Here is a 15,833-nt window from a genome sequence, read left to right on the forward strand (position 1 = left end):
AATGTTGATAATACTTCAGTATTAGGAATGGTTTCCATTTCCCTCAGGAGAGTGACATTATTGGTGTTATTCAAACCCTTACATTAGGGGGTAGGAGCAGCTCAGCTGGTCCAGGAGTTGCACAAGCCTGATGTAATTCACAATCTGTTCTTCAGCCTAAAACTCATCTCTGGGGTCTGCGCCCTCTTGGCTGGAAGAGTATTTACCCCACAGTGTTTGCAGGCATTCTCCTTCTGTGCTTACAATTAATAATGCAAGACACAATTGGCAAAAATGGAGCAGCAGAAAGACTGGGACACGAAGAGCAAAAGCTTAAGATCAATTATTTGTGGTGGGTTTGGGATCTCACGCTTGGTATATCACCAGAGCACAACAAAAATTGGAATTTGTCTCTGTTCTGAGACCCCAGGGCAGCTGAGTGGCTGCTCTGATCAGATGCATCAGGGACTCTGCTGTGGGCTGTATTTTCACCCAGTGGTGGAGACAAAGAAGGAATTAATACTGCCTATTTTTGCTGTTACACTGCTCATCGGGAGCTCCCAGAGTGTTTCAGGAAGATTGGAATCATGGAATCATTAAGGCTGGAAAAGACCTCCAAGATCACCAAATCAAACCTTCGGCCCAACACTAGCATGTTATCTAAACCAGAGCACTGAGTGCCATCTCCAGTTGTTCATTGAACAATTCCAGGGATGGTGACTCCACCGCTTCCCTGGGCAGCCCCTTCCAATGCCTGACAATCCTTTCGGTGAAGAAATTCTTCCTGAATATTGTATTTTTACTTATTGACATAAACCGGACTGCACTGAGGTTCCTCCTGGAGCACAGTATCCTCGTTTAGGAGGGGCTTTCACCATGGAACTGGAGCAGGAATAGCAGCCCGTGTGTTCCAGGGCCCCACAGCCCTGGGAATTCAGGCTCTGGGTGTGTGCACTCCTCCCCTTATCACAGCAACGCTGAGAACGCTGCATCCCGGGATTGATGCTAATGACCATCTGAGACAGGCATTCCCTTTTTTCCCATTTTTAACGTGGTTTTTATAGAGTCAGGTGCCCTGTTTTGTGTCCATTTAGCATTCAAAGCCTGGCTTTGCCTTATCAGCCCTTTCCTCAGGCTCTAAGGAGCTGCTGCTGCCCAGAGGCTCGAGGGCTGTGCTCTGCGGTGTCCCCCGTGTTGTGGCTCAGTGGGGCCGTGTCCTGTGTGGGGACCGGGGCTGGGACACCCTGCCATGCCTCCCCCAGAGCTGGGACAGTGTCAGCAGCGCCAGCAGCGCGCTGGGGGCTGTGTCTGGCAAGGAACAGATGGAAACGGCTCAGTGGCTGCTTTATATTTGGCATCGCCGAAGGATTTGCTATCCCTCCCCATTAGGAGTGCGGCAGATCCGATGCAGAATCCAATTTTAGCAGGGAGGAAGCAAAAGAGCCGAGAGAAATAGCCTCCAAAAATCGTGCTGAATACAGAGTCACGCAGCAGACGAGCTCATTTCAGCCAGCCCTGACTGGGGGGTTTTGTGCAGGGCAGGCAGATGGTGGAAAGGTAGGGCGTGAATGGGTGATCCCCCCCGGGATGTGTTCGGGGTACCAGGGCAGCCCTCCGGGGGGGAAAGCTTTGGTACCCAGGGGCAAAGTCGCGCTTGGAGAGTGGAGAAAACCAGGCTGCTGTGAGTCAGAGCTGCCTGCAACACGTGAGCAGCAAATTCTCACTCGGAGGAGGAAGGGAGCCTTTGGAGATGAGAAAATAGCTGAGCCAGGCAACGCTGGCCCCTGGAAACGCCGGGGTTTTATAGCCGGCTGTCCCCAAGGGTGTGTAATGCCAGATTAGCCGCCGGCTTTAAGGAGGCTCTGCTGTGGCGAGCCTGGGGGGATCTGATCTCTCCAGCTCGAGGTGGTGCAGTGATTTAGCAACAAAGCACCGAGGAGAGGGGTGAAAGGACACGCAGGATATTTGGTGAGTTACGGGATGGGACCGGCTCAGTTCGGTGCTCCACTACACGGCACAAACAGGGATGCTGTTTCAAGGATGCTGTTTCAAGGCTGTCAGCACAGGAGCTGTAAGCTCAGCTCCAGTCTGTGTAGGGGCTCTAAGCTCAGCTCCAGTCAGGGCAGGGGCTGTAAGCTCAGCCCCAAGTCAGGGCAGGGGCTGTAAGCTCAGCCCCAGTCAGTGTAGGGGCTGTAAGCTCAGCTCCAGTCTGTGTAGGGGCTGTAAGCTCAGCTCCAGTCAGGGCAGGAGCTGTAAGCTCAGCTCCAGTCAAGGCAGGGGCTGTAAACTCACCCCCAGTCAGGGCAGGGGCTGTAAGCTCAGCCCCAAGTCAGGGCAGGGGCGGTAAGCTCAGCTCCAGTCTCGTTTCCTTGCCCGGATCCTGGCACTGCATCTTCTACAGAGCAGGGGGAGCTGGAAAAAGGGTCTGGGGGATCTCCCATAGATTTCCCCAGACTGGAACCAAAGCCTTGTGGAAGGGGAGTATATCTCTTACTGAGCTATGAAGTGAGATCTCTGCCCCCAAATCCCACACTTTTGGGCCCTCTCTGGTCTATAAGGGTGCAAGGTGTTATTGCAGCCCTCAGCTGCCCAGAGAAGCTGTGGCTGCCCCTGGATCCCTGGAAGTGTCCAAGTCCAGGTTGGACACGGCTTGGAGCAGCCTGGCATAGTGGAAGGTGTCCCTGCCCATGGCAGGGGTGAAATGAGATGATCTTTGAGGTCCCTTCCAACCCAAACCTGGGATTCTGTGATCTCAGGCTTGGCTTTATGGCCCAGTGAGCCAAAGCACCAGAGTAGGTTTAATTGCAGCCTGTGTATGGCTTGGGAATGAGGGCAATAAATGACATTTGCAGCCCATTCAGGCCTTCATCCTTGCTCTCCAGCTTTCCCAGACTTCTGTTTCTGGCCTGGACTAGCTCACTTCGCTTGTCTTACAGCGGCTGGTTGATTTGTGTAAGCTTATCTGGGCTGGGAAACAAAGAGAAACCTTCCAAGATATTTCACCTTTCTCCCTCTCTCCACTATCAAAACATCCAATAAAGTTTTTCATTAACCTTAAGACTTCTTCAGAATGAGAGCAAATTTCCTTGGAAATGCAGCTGAAGGGAACAAACAGCATCTGCTGTGCAAATATTAAATGTGGGCAGGAGATGAATAGACTTATCTCCTTTATCATGGTTAGCCACATTTCTGCCTTGTAATTTTGGCCTATCACTCAAAAGAAACTGTAATCAGGATGTAATACATCCTATTGGCAAATTACAGCCGTGCAGCTGTTGGAGGCAGCAGCTGAACCCTTCAGCAATTTAAACTAGGTTTTATTACACCAGGGCAAGGCTCCAGTAAGTATATTAGTGACATGATTTAAAAACAATAAGAGTTGAATCTTGTCCCACTGAAGTTCATCCCGACGTCGGTTTTCGTGGGAAGAAGCGTTTTGCCAAAATCAGGAATCCAAAAAAAAGCGTTTTGCCAAAAACAGGTCTCAGGGGAGTCCTCAGCAGAGCGAGACTGTGAGAGCAAAGGAGCAGTGGTGAGATCAGCCCTAAGCAAAGGTGTGAACGCTGCCTTCTCACCGGGATTTCTGGGTTACTATGGGCCAAGAAAAGTTCCATTTAAGGGAACTTAGATGAAATCTGGCTACAGAATACAGGGCTCAGACAAGATTTAAAGTGTGCTGTGGCAACGTGTGAATTTTCAGCTCTCCTCCTGAATGTAGCAGAGAAGGGTGTGTTCCCATAACAAAGAGCACCAGAAGTGTGTTTAACTTAAAAAGGCAATGTTTCAATTTTGCTGAGTTCCAAACCAAAATCAAACTCTTGGGAGCAAAAAGCCTGCAAAAGGCCCTAAAGTTTTATGCAAAAATTACCAGTATTTTTTTCAGAAAAAGAACCATAACTCTTGGTCAGATTCCTGTCACAAAGTCACAAATTATTCTGTGGGCCATTAGAAACACCTCGCAAGAGCAGAGAGAAGCACTGTTCTCTCTTCTAGATGCAAAGTGAGTCTTGTTTATTTTTCAGCAGCAGGGTTTCAGTGCTCATATCTATGTGTCAATATTCCCTGTACTACCCAGACAAGCAGCTGTTTTCCATATCCATGTGCTGGCTGTCACCAGATACCACCTTCTGTTTGAGAATTATTTGCCTTTTTTTCCCCTAACACTTTTAGTTGGAATAACAGGGTTGACGAAAAACTTTTTGGGCTGAATCACAAAATTAGTTTTAAAGTCAGAAATCAGCACTTTCCTTCTCTTTTAAGCTGCTTTTCAGGAAGCATCTTGCATCTGGCTGTACCTTCTTTCTAAAACAAAAACTTTCTGGAGAATCCAACTTCTGGATTCTCACTGGGTTAATATGGATACAGCTATGAAGTGGTTTGATGGGGAATCTCAGTTGTGATTTGCCCAGAGCAGTCAGCTTATCTCACGTCAGAGCTGTAAATCAGAAATGCTACCACATTTATTATCTTTATCTTCCTTATTTAAGAGCTCAAACCTGTCAGATGAAACCATAAATCTGCTCCTTGCATCGAGCCTCTTAATATTCCAGTTGATGTTTGTTTCCAAAAACTCTCTGCCAACATTTCATTTTCTTCTCATGCTGACACTTAATGCCTTAAGTGCTTGGAAAGATAAACACTGGCTTTAAGCAGTACAATCCCATGATCAGTTTATCTGAGGATTATTACACGGGTGCACGGAGGAGTCAGTCATAAATTGAGCACTTTTTGCCCTGGCTGCTGATTTAATTGCAGCGAATGGAGTGGAATATTCTGAGAATCACTGACCTGGGATGTAGAGGAGATTTAACTTACAATTTTATCCAATTAAAACCTACTGGGGTGGGACACCAGGCTGTAACTGGGACTCAGGCTGGGGGTGAGGAGAGAAGATGAATTTTACTTGGAGCTGAACTGGTGTCTTGCAGCTGAGAACAGCAGGACAGACCAGGAATCGGTGGTAAAAGGCTGAAGACAGATTAACTGAAGCAACAAAATAGACACAAACTTTTTATAAGAGAAGGTGATTAACCTCTGGAATAAACAAAACAGTTGCCTGATTCACGTTTTCACTACAGTGAAAAGCAAGAACTCTCTTCAGCAGATGCTTGAATGAAGCACCAACAATTGGATTTAACAAATGGGAACTACAATTGTCTGCAGTGCACAGATGATTAGATTTGATCTCAGCTCCCTTAGGAACTTCGAGCATTTTCCCTGTCTCAGGCACAATAATACAAGAGATGATTCAAAGTGCATTCTCACAGAGCTCAGATGCATTTTCAGTGGCACGGCAAACGTGAGCCGGCTCTGCTCCAGTCTGGGCAAACAGCTGGAATAGAAGTGTCTTAAAGTGTTAGAGGGATCCAAAGGCAAAACTCATCTCTCAGAGCCATAGGATTCTCAGCCTTAAATAAGGATACACAAACCTTTGTTTGCTGTAGTGCTCTTTTTCCTTTTCAGCCCCATTTTGAATAGATTAAGCTGTCTGAAGTAGGGTTTATGGCTTATGCCAAATGCTGCTTTCAGCACAGCCAGAAAAGCTGAAGTCTCCCAGTGGGAGAAGTACTTTAGAACTGATGTGGTATTAAATCAAACCAGCACAAGCTCATCCCCTTAAATGTAAACCAGGCAAGAAACCAAGAAAGTTTGATTTTAGTGCATGTTGGACTGAAATTTAGAAAAGAGCCTGCAAGATGTGCTGGGAGAGAGCTGTTGCAGAAATGTAAGATTAAAACAAGGTATGGAACTGGTGGCCCCCAGCTCTGCCCTCCTGGCACATGCTGCACCCCAGACAAACAGCTCAGAACCTGCTTGCACATCACTGAGTGTTCCTCTTGGCAGGTGAATAGAAACTGAAAGTCTCTGAACAGGATAAGCAGTGAGAAATGACAAATCCTTCAGTTAACAGAGGCACAAAGCAGAGCAGCCACCCCAGTGTCTGCAGAGCTGGTGAGGGGTTCTGGTTACACTCCTGCTCCGGACACCATAGACTGGGACCCTGCACTCAAGGCAGGAGGGCACAGTGCTCAAAAACTGAAGTAAAAGCAGTGAAATGTTTGCTAAATTTTCTGTCTTTTCCATTCAAGGCTTTAAACTGTTCTCAGCAAGCTGATCTCTGTTTGCAGAAAGAATGAGAGTTACTTACCCATCCCTTGGGCAGCACACCAGGGCAGGGGAAGAGGTGCTCACTGGTTACTCTGCATGGCAAATCCTGTGCAAAATGAGAATGAATAAATATCAAACTAAGGTCAGAAGAATCCAGTCAGGGCAACTGCCAATTAATTATTGCCCTGGTAATGCAACTATCCCTAGTACCAATGCACAGCTCTCAGCTTTCCATTCCACAAGGATATATTTCGGTGAGTTTAAGATCTGCTTAGTGGAGCAAGTCCCCATTCTGCTTTCACCAGCTTGCAAACACCACACACAGGCCAAAATCCTGCTGGGGTTTAGCTTTATTGGAAATGTAAATCACAACAAACAACAAAACAGCTTTCACTGTAAACTTCCCTTCCGAGCTTAACTGTTCCCAAGGTTGCTCCCTGGTGACACTTCCGTGCCAGTCTGACACTTCTTTCTTTTATTTGGTTGCAACTTGTAAATCTGATCTGCAAGAGTGAGCCAGCAATAATCATCTTGCTCCTTTTTGCTGGGTTCAGGATTTGAACGGAGTACAGCTCTGCCTTTCTGAGCAGGTTGTCAGAATTACTACCCAGTTAGAGCTCTTCTCAAATATACACAAATAATTCTTCCAAAGTCACATTTTACTACATTGTTTTTACCAACAGATGTCAAGGCAAGAACACACTGGATTGCATCCTGAAAACTGGTACTGATTTCAGTTTGGGAGTACATACTCCTAATGAAAAAACACATTAGATGTGAGGATGTTTTCAAAGCAACTGTTTCTGGCATGTCAGACTTTGAAAATAAAGATATGCTTTTCTGTATCCTAAAAAAATTCCACAAAATTCACACATACTTGGGAAAAGAAAACATCTTGTATGTGTGTGAAAATTGACCCATTGCTGGAGCAAGAAATTCAAGCTAGCAAACAAATCTGCAATGAGGACAGATCATTTGGGGACTTCCTTACTATGTAGATTCTCGGACAATTCATAGCTGTGAGTTTTGAAATTCTTTGCTTTTGAAAGGTTCTTTGTCAGTGAAATGTGGTCTAGATAGAGTCAGGGGTTTGGGAGCTGGAATAGAAACAGAGTCCACTTTCTCATTAAACAGAGCTCTTTTCATGTTCTAAGCATGACAGACCAATAGAAATCATAGATAGGCCTGAAATTCAGTATTTGAATCCACAGCCAGATCTGCACTTCTACTCTATTGCAAGGGAAAGGAGGAAAAGACATCACAGTTTATGTTCAGAGCTCTGACACTAAGGACAGAGAACTCCCATTCAGCAGCCTGGTGTACGATGTTGATTGGAGCATGAGATGGGTTTGGGGTAAACCTCCATGGAGCCCTGAAAATTCCTGAGGGACATGAGAGTACCCAGACTCTCCCAGGAACCTCTGGTATTTTCCAGGACAGAACTGGAGAACTCCTGCCTGTCTCCTCACACACTCACAGCTTCCCCGGGGCTGGACACGCTGCAGGTTGCTGGAGTGATTAATTAATGTGCCTCTGCAAATTACTTTGTGCAAGGAAATTACAGCAACATCTCCTCTGCTGGTGTCATCTGAGATAAGCTCTGTTACCCCAGCACTGAAACTGTACCTCACTCTCCTTTTCTACAGAACAACAACTTTCTCACTCCACCAGGCTTTCCGGTCCAGATTATGTTTCAACAGTTACAAATGTGGTGTGGTGAAAGCACCACCAAAGAAAATGTCTCATAAATCGTAATAGGGTGCTGTGTTACCCTCTCACTCTTCCAGGGTGAAAGATGATTTCATTTCAACAATGAAGTGCAGAAAAAATGATAAAAACCTTTTATTACAGGTCATCTGCTCCTTCTCTCTCTTCCTGCTGATTAAGCAGAGAGGAAAATAGACTCAGAACTGTGATTTTTTTTTTCTTTTTATTGTGCATTCATGTTTTTATGTTGGATTCAACAACATGAATTATTACTGAGCTACATCTGTTAGAGAACACTGTCCACGTAAAATCAGCTTCTACTGGCTCCTGTTCAGATGAAATCAATAGGCTTTTTGCCATCATTTTTACAGGCCCAGATATTGCTGTAAAATGTCAGGGTAAAATATTTGGACAGGCAGACACATATGATGTGTCTGTGCAGACTGGAGCCAAAGCTTTTCAGCCTCCAGTGAGATAGTATCCTTAATTCAGTACAAAAAGAAAGGATAATTTGGTTCAGAAAGAACATTATCATTCCTCCACCTCCCCTCACACCAGAAGGTGCGTTTGGTTTCACCATCATAAATCAAAAGCACAGAGCATCGAAGATCCATGTGTGGTGCTCTGGAGCTCCCCCACTATGCTGGCTAAAAACAAGCTCAGATTTATCTGGAGCACAGGCCAGGTGTCCTAGACCTGGTTTTCAAGCAGTGACTGCTGCAAAAGGGGTGGCTGGAGGTTGGGCAGCATCCTGGGGATCTATTGAATGGAAATGGTGTTTCTCAGCAAGATCACCAAGCTGGTGAGCTCAGGAAGAAATGATCCCTAAAAGGGATGAAATGATCCCTAAAAGGGATGTATTCCACTGCTCTGGCACCAGCAGCTTCATCACTGCAGGGTGGTTGCATTTCTACCCCTCTTTTCTGTGTGACAGTTTTATATTAACTTCAGGTTTAACACTGACAAAGGGCCATCTCCGCTGGTGGGGTTGCTCTGTAGCTGCAATCTCCTCTTTGATGCAGCTCCTTGAACAGTATCCTACACAAGGAGGCCGTTTTTGATGTTAATTAAGAATGTAGAAGTGATGATGGTTTTTTGTTTTCTTCAGTCATCAATCTTTGCCTGAGAAAGGCTTTGGAGAAAAGCAGCATTTTCTATATTTGCTGGCTCCCCGCTGATAAAGGAGAGAAGGTACAGAGTTCCTGTACTTCCTGTACACCTGGACATCCCAGTGCACCAGAGGACAAAAGACAGCACAGGCTGGATCACCTTCCTGTCTAGCTTTTATTCCCTCTGGCTCACACAGGGATCAGTGGAGAGAGGCAGCTGAATTCAGAGGACACAAGCAGAGCCCCTAAGCTAACGTTTACCTTTTCCCTGGGTTCAGTGCCTGTGATCATCTCTTTGGACATTGATATGGTTATGGATCACTTAGGGGTCCCCAAACTGTTGAAGACAAATGAAAACACAAGTTCTCAACACAGTTCCTCAAAATGAGCTCCTTGTTCAGGAGCTAGTTCCTACCTTGGGATTCTTCCTCAACCAGTGCATGTTTTCAGTGGAGACGCAGCAATGGTTACATGTGAGGCAGCCTGGCAGAGAAACTAAAAAAGAAAAACTACCCCCAAAAGCAGAGAAGATAAAGCAGAAGATGAAAAGAAATTTGGTTTCAAAGATAAAATCTTTAGAAGGCTTTTGGAAACACAGGTGAGGAGAGGAGACTATTTGGAGCTGACTAGAATATTTTTAGTGAGAAAATTAATTCAATATCCACAATTCTCTGTGTCTCCAACACACTGGGACATTTCACATTAGCGTTTATGAACAGACATATTTTTTCTCCCTCACTGAAGCATTTTCCCTCTTCTATTTTCAGAGCCCTCTGGAGTGCTCAGATAACCCCCCTCTGTAAGTCAATCCCAGCAGGAGACTCTTTAATAAGACTCTTTTTAAGATAAAATATTTCTACAAAGGTGGAAATAATGCAATACCTACAGTCCTTTTCAAAAGAAGCAGAACAAGAGAATTTCGATGTGGAAAACTCCTTTTTGATCATTCCAGTCCCTTTCTCTTTGCTGCAGCACACAAGAGTGACAGAGGTATGTGATATATGATTATGGCAATAACTGAGACTCATCTGGAGACCTCTGAGTTTCATTATTCTGTTCCACACCATTCCCACTGACCCTGTAGTGTCCTTGGACCTACTCTGACCTGTCTGAGGGTCTTAATTTGGTTGCTAAAAGTCCTCAGGAAGAGCTGGAGCCCATGCTACAGCTCCTCTGTGTGCCTTCCTGCACTTCTCAAAGGCAATGCCAAGGGGAAGGAACAGAGGAACCTGCTTTGTCTGCTCCAGTTTAACAGAAAATCCCCTCTCTCGGTGTCTCCTCACGTGTTTAAATGTACTCCTCTCTTGAGTGGGCCTGGATGCGATATAAAATCTCATTCTGGTAGGGGCTTTCATTTTATTCTGTGCCATGGAGAATTGTCCTTGTTCATGTAAGGCACTTGTATCCTTGAGCCATTCATTTATTGGCCATGTTGGTCTTGAGCATGTTCTCTCCAGCCTTCAGAATTTATTTCTTTAAAAGCCAGGAAGAAACATTTTGACACCTTCCCTCAGCAGGTGCCAATTTCTGGCCCTTGAGTGATCTGAGCACCCGGCTTGTGCTGGTGTGTGCCTGTGGAAACCAGGGATGCTGGGCTCTCCTGAGCCTGGTTCTGCTGCCCCTCTCTCTTCAGCTGTGCCTTACATTGAGCAGAAACCTCAGCCCCCTCCCTCAGATGAGCAATCTGTGTCAGACAGGAAACCTTCAGGCTTTCATGTCACTTCAGGGGCAGGAAAATCAACAGAACGAAAAGTGTTCAAGGTCTCATGTACTGTCCAGCAGCCTGAAGTGCCAGAAAACAGGAACTGGAAGTCTTTTCAGTTTATTCACCAGCCCGGCTCTCTCTGCCCCATGCACCCACAGGATAACAGGGCAGTAGGACATATATTCTATATTGACTGTATATTCCATATTGACTATTCTGACTCTATTTCCAACGATGAAAGTTTTTAAACACAGCCACAACTTCAGAACATACTCGTTGTTTAGAGGAAAAAACAACCCACAAAACGTTGTGATGCTTACAACAAAGCAAAATAACTTTTTACACAACCAAATCATTTTGAGTTGATCTTGATACACTATTTGCATATGTATAAGAAATTTTGCCCTACCAGTGACATTTCTTTTATTGTTAATTCTTCAAAGAGCAGTACATAATTATTATAAAAAATGTAAACTATTCAACTTATCTTTTTTTCTTCCCTGCTGAACTGAACTGACACATTCCAGGGGAAGGTTTTAGGTTTGCAAAATCAGCATGTTCCACAGAATTTTTGCTCCATAGGGAAAAATTTATCTACTTGCATCCGGTAATTGTTCTATTTTTCACCTCAAAAAGACCTCAGTTGGATCAGGTCAGCTTTCCTATTCTGGTTTACATTTATTTCCAACAGGAAGCCATATCTGTCAACAACTGAGCATTCTGCTAGCAATTAGAATCCAATCCAACATGTGACAGCTTTTTCTAGCACGTTGCAAGAATGGAGGAAGGACATTTTGGATGAATTAGAGGTAGTAATATGAATGTGTGTCACACACTAGGAGTTGTTGATTTGCCATGACAATATCTCCATGGAGATGTCTAAAATATCGATTCCTAGTTAGTGTTTCCACTATTGATCAGAGACTCATTCAAGACCCCCAGATTTGGTGTTAATATGTGTGTTTTAGGGGCTCTGGGTTTCAGAGGAAGTACAGCCAGCTTGGATGCAATTTTCATAGATTCACAGAATATCCTGAGCTGGAAGGGACCCACAGGATCATCCAGTCCAGCTCCTGGCCCTGGCACCCCAACAACCCCACCCTGGGCATCCCTGGCAGCGCTGTCCAAACGCTCCTGGAGCTCTGGCAGCCTCGGGGCCGGGACCATTCCCTGGGGAGCCTGGGCAGTGCCCAGCACCCTCTGGGGGAAGAGCCTTTCCCTGATCTCCAGCCTGAGCCTGCCCTGGCCCAGCTCCAGCCGCTCCCTGGGGTCCTGCCACGGGTCCAGAGAGAAGAGATCCGTGCCTGCCCTTCCCCTTCCCCTCAGGAAGAAGCCGTAGGCTGCAACGAGGTCTCGACCACCCCAGTGTTTCTGTAATCTTTCCTTTCCATTTGTCTCAAATAAATCTTCATTGTGATTCTTTTACATGCTCAGGTGTCATTCTCTTTTTTTTTTCCCTCTGCCTCTCTGATTTTGCTTTATTGCCAGTAATCCATCCACTCCAGGAGTTCTGCAATTTTGATTGACTCTAAGAAATTGAACGAGTGTCTTTTGTTGCACAATTTAATTCTGTTTGCTTTTGGAAAGGTTTCAGCATTATCTGCCAGCTGATCTTGGCTTGAGCAGAACAAAACACCCTGTGAGCTCCAGGGGGTCAGTGTTATGGCATGGGAAAGCTCCTCTCCAGAGCCCTCCTCCAGTGGGTAAAGTCTTGGGGCTGCACTGTGCTGTGTGCTCTGCACACAATCTGTGCAAGAAAACAATGAGCATTATCACTAATGAATTAATTTCCATTTTTTCCCTTTCAGCACAGAATATATTTAACAGCTATAAAGCCAAAACAGCTGTAGGAGAATAACAGCAGAGCTCAGAATGGACTCTGGCCCTAAAAATGTCACCCAAAGCCTTCAGATTTGCAAAGCTCCCTGTTCACTCTCCATCAGGGATGGCCTGCAGTGCTACCACAAATTGCTCCAAGTCTCTGCAGCTCGGGATGGACTGAGCTCACTGTGAAATGACTTTCTGGGAAGCCTCTCCCTTGTTTATTGCAATTCCTTGTTTTCTGGAAGAGACTCCGGGATTGTTCTGGCTATTGTGAACGTGACCTCAGATGTCTTAGTTGTTATTTCTCTGCCTGGGAGGATTTAGCAGCATGGTCAAGGGATCACAAAGAATGTTCCCAGTTAGTGTGAAAGGTTCATCTGACGCCTGTGTCAGTCAGTGAAGTTATTCCTTGATTCAAAGTGCCCAGATGGAAATGGATAATAAAATTCATGACACAAGAACGTAACTCAGAGAGAAAAATTGTCCTGTTGAAATAGTTAAGGTAAATGTATGATGGCTTCACGCCACCAAAAAAAAATATCCATAAAGCTCAAGCAAATTTGCAATCAGGAATCAACCCTGTTTCCCAAAAGGAGCTCAGTTTGGAACTTCTAACGATGAATCTCCAGGATTTGCTGAGCTTCTCCTTGCTGGGACAAAGAATTTAAACTATTTCAGGCCTGACTTCAGTCATTTATTACCAGGGCGTGCTTGGCAGGGGCCAGCTGAGGGAATCTTCATGGGATGGACTGAGGAGGAACAGCTCCCCGTTCTAGCCACAGCTGGAATGTTTCACAGCTGCTTTCCCATTTGGTGATATCTCCTTGGACTCTGGAGTCTTTCTGTGCTTCAGGAAGAATTCTTCACAATGATTTGCCCTTGCAGCTTTGCTGACTTGCCTGGTGGAAGGAGCAGGAGAAATGAGTGCCCTGATGTTCTCTGAGTGCCTCTGCAGGAGCACTGCTGCTTCTTCCAAGCATTTTCCCAGGCTGCCGGAGCGAGGCCCTGGTTCTGGGATCATTAATGCCAGAGCTCTGCTCTGCTGATCTGCCAGAAACACCCACTGGACGTGGATCAGAAATCAGCTTGGGATGGTGTTTCTGGTGAGGTGCTGAGTGCAGAACACAGCATTCACTCCCACTTTCCCTGCCTAGAAGAGGGCAGACAATTTCTGCCAGAGTAAAAATGCTGCAGCAGTAGCTGCAGGAGATGCCTCATTAGGACAGAGACTTCTGGTCCAACATAAACTTATCATTACTTTTTAATACATTCAAATAGGCAAGTTTGCTCACTCTGGATCAGTGCTCTGTGTGATGTGATTCTGTGTCATGACTTTTCTGTGCTGGCACAAGGAGCCCTTAAGCTGGATTTATCGTTTTGTTGAATCATGACCTCAGGGATTTGTGAGAGAAATGAACTTCAGCCAAGTGCTGGAGATTTTAAGGCAATTTACAAGTGGAACCTCAGTCACAGTGAGGTTAACAGCAAATCTCTGTATTCTTTTTGGGAACAAACCCACCTGATTGCTGAAATGTGAACTTTCTGTGGGAACATATGGACCAAGTTTGGTGGGGCTTGAGTTTCTGGCCCGAGGCTTCAAGGAGAGGATATTCATTCTCTCAGAATGATGGAGAGGCCATCCCACCCTCACCTGGGAAGGGGGATGGAGCAGGCTCTCACCGGGATCCTGAGCATCCTAAACTTCCCCAGCCCCCTTCTCTGACAAAGCCACTCTGCAGTGTTGCTGCTCCACTGCTGCAGCTGCTGCTCCCACATTTACCCTGGTTCAAGCCTGAGGCAGGAAACACAAAACAAGCCTTGTTTTGGAAAAGGCTTCTTTAATCCTCCCGTGTCTCCCACTGGTGTCCTTCCAGCCAGTGACTAAGTAGTCAGAGCTGGATAAAAGCCACTTCTCCCATCTCTCCCCCGGATTCTTCTCCAAGACATTTGGAAAGGCCTGAGATCCTTTCTACTGCAGAATGGAATATTTTGGAAGATGAAATATAATGTGGCTTATATAAAACTGCAGGATGCAGAACACAACCCCATTCAGATCCAATCAAACTTTCCCTGAACATTGACATCCCTTGGAAATTTTCCATCACCAAAGTTTCAGAATCACTAAACCAGCTGAGTTACTTTTTAATGTTACTTTGATTAAAATATTAAATTTCTTTCAACCAATAAATGATCTTAGCCAGAAAATAATTTGCATTAGTTGAGCATATGGGTTGACTCAAAGACAAGTTAATTACAGAACACAGTGCAGAGAACCTTTGCCTACTTGAAGGAGACTGCTACAAAAGTGAAAAATAAAGCAGGTGTTATCTCTTTTTCAATTAAATTGCCTGTTACAGGGGATGTACTTTATTCAACATGAAACAGAGTCTAGATGAAATGAGGAAGGAAAAGAGAAAATGAGATTGAGAAGAAAGAAAACCCATACTTAATAAAATTAAAAGGCTGAAGGAGAGAATGAGGGGTTTTTCCCTGTATTTTTCAAAAGGGCCCAGGGGCACTGTGGTAACACTGGGACATGCAAGATGGAAGAGAACAGGACTGAACTGTGCTCCACGCTCTGCTGGGTTAAGGGAATTTCTGCTGCAGTTGCTGCAACTAAGTCAGAGCTGGGCTCTGATTTATATCAAGAAAAGAAAGTTCTTAACTCAAACAATTCCTACCCAGATGCCACAGACTGCCCTGTAATTGTCCTTGGGAGCAGGACAAAGCCAAGGCCACAGCCTGACGGACCAAGCTGAGCCTTGCTTTCAGCCCAGGATGTCTTCATGCACAACATATAATTTCAAAAGCTGGCTTTAAACACTGGGATGATACAATTCTGCTCTCTGTGATTCCTTCCAGGTTATATATGTGGATATTAATTATGTAAATAAATGTATCATTCATGCAATAACTACACATGGTCATGAATATGAACACTGGAGTCATGCCAGAGGCCAGGGAGTGGCTCTGCTGAATTTCAGAACAAGAACTTCTGGTCCCATGTCAGTCTGACAAGAGGCTCTCTGATAAGAGCAGAGAAGCCTTGCTGCAGATTAGAGCTACATGTTCCAGTATGTTCCATTCAGAACTGGGAAGCATTTCCAGGCTTGACCTCACAGGTGTGAAAATGGAATTCTCCCAGAGAAGAAAAGATAAAAAATGCAGGATCACTTTTCCACAGCCAAGTGTGCAGTGCATGCTTGCATTGCCCGACCATTTTCAGGGTCATTCTCTTTAATCTCAGTGTACAATCCATCTCAAAAAACCTACAGGCCCTGAAACACTTTGTGTATGAATTCAGATCAATATAATGAATGCCAGGTTGTCATCTGTGTTTCCTGACATTGCCTGTGCAGGATAGAAGATTATAACATCAAAGTTATAATTATGTTATCAAA

At 45.2% G+C, this 15,833-nt stretch overlaps 2 long non-coding RNA genes across 2 annotated transcripts; one reads left to right on the forward strand and one right to left on the reverse strand.

Annotated features, from left to right (window-relative positions):
* Positions 1 to 1,769: 1,769 nt before the first annotated feature.
* Positions 1,770 to 15,346, forward strand: LOC125331897. The gene is made up of 3 exons (XR_007206255.1): positions 1,770 to 1,947; positions 9,671 to 9,893; positions 12,417 to 15,346. It is a non-coding gene; the product is annotated as an uncharacterized LOC125331897 (long non-coding RNA).
* Positions 3,374 to 6,471, reverse strand: LOC125331898. The gene is made up of 3 exons (XR_007206256.1): positions 6,298 to 6,471; positions 6,128 to 6,193; positions 3,374 to 3,489 (listed from the first exon to the last, which is right to left on the reverse strand). It is a non-coding gene; the product is annotated as an uncharacterized LOC125331898 (long non-coding RNA).
* Positions 15,347 to 15,833: the final 487 nt, after the last annotated feature.

The sequence above is a fragment of the Corvus hawaiiensis genome, chromosome 12 (assembly GCF_020740725.1).
Source record: "Corvus hawaiiensis isolate bCorHaw1 chromosome 12, bCorHaw1.pri.cur, whole genome shotgun sequence".
Taxonomy (NCBI): domain Eukaryota; kingdom Metazoa; phylum Chordata; class Aves; order Passeriformes; family Corvidae; genus Corvus; species Corvus hawaiiensis.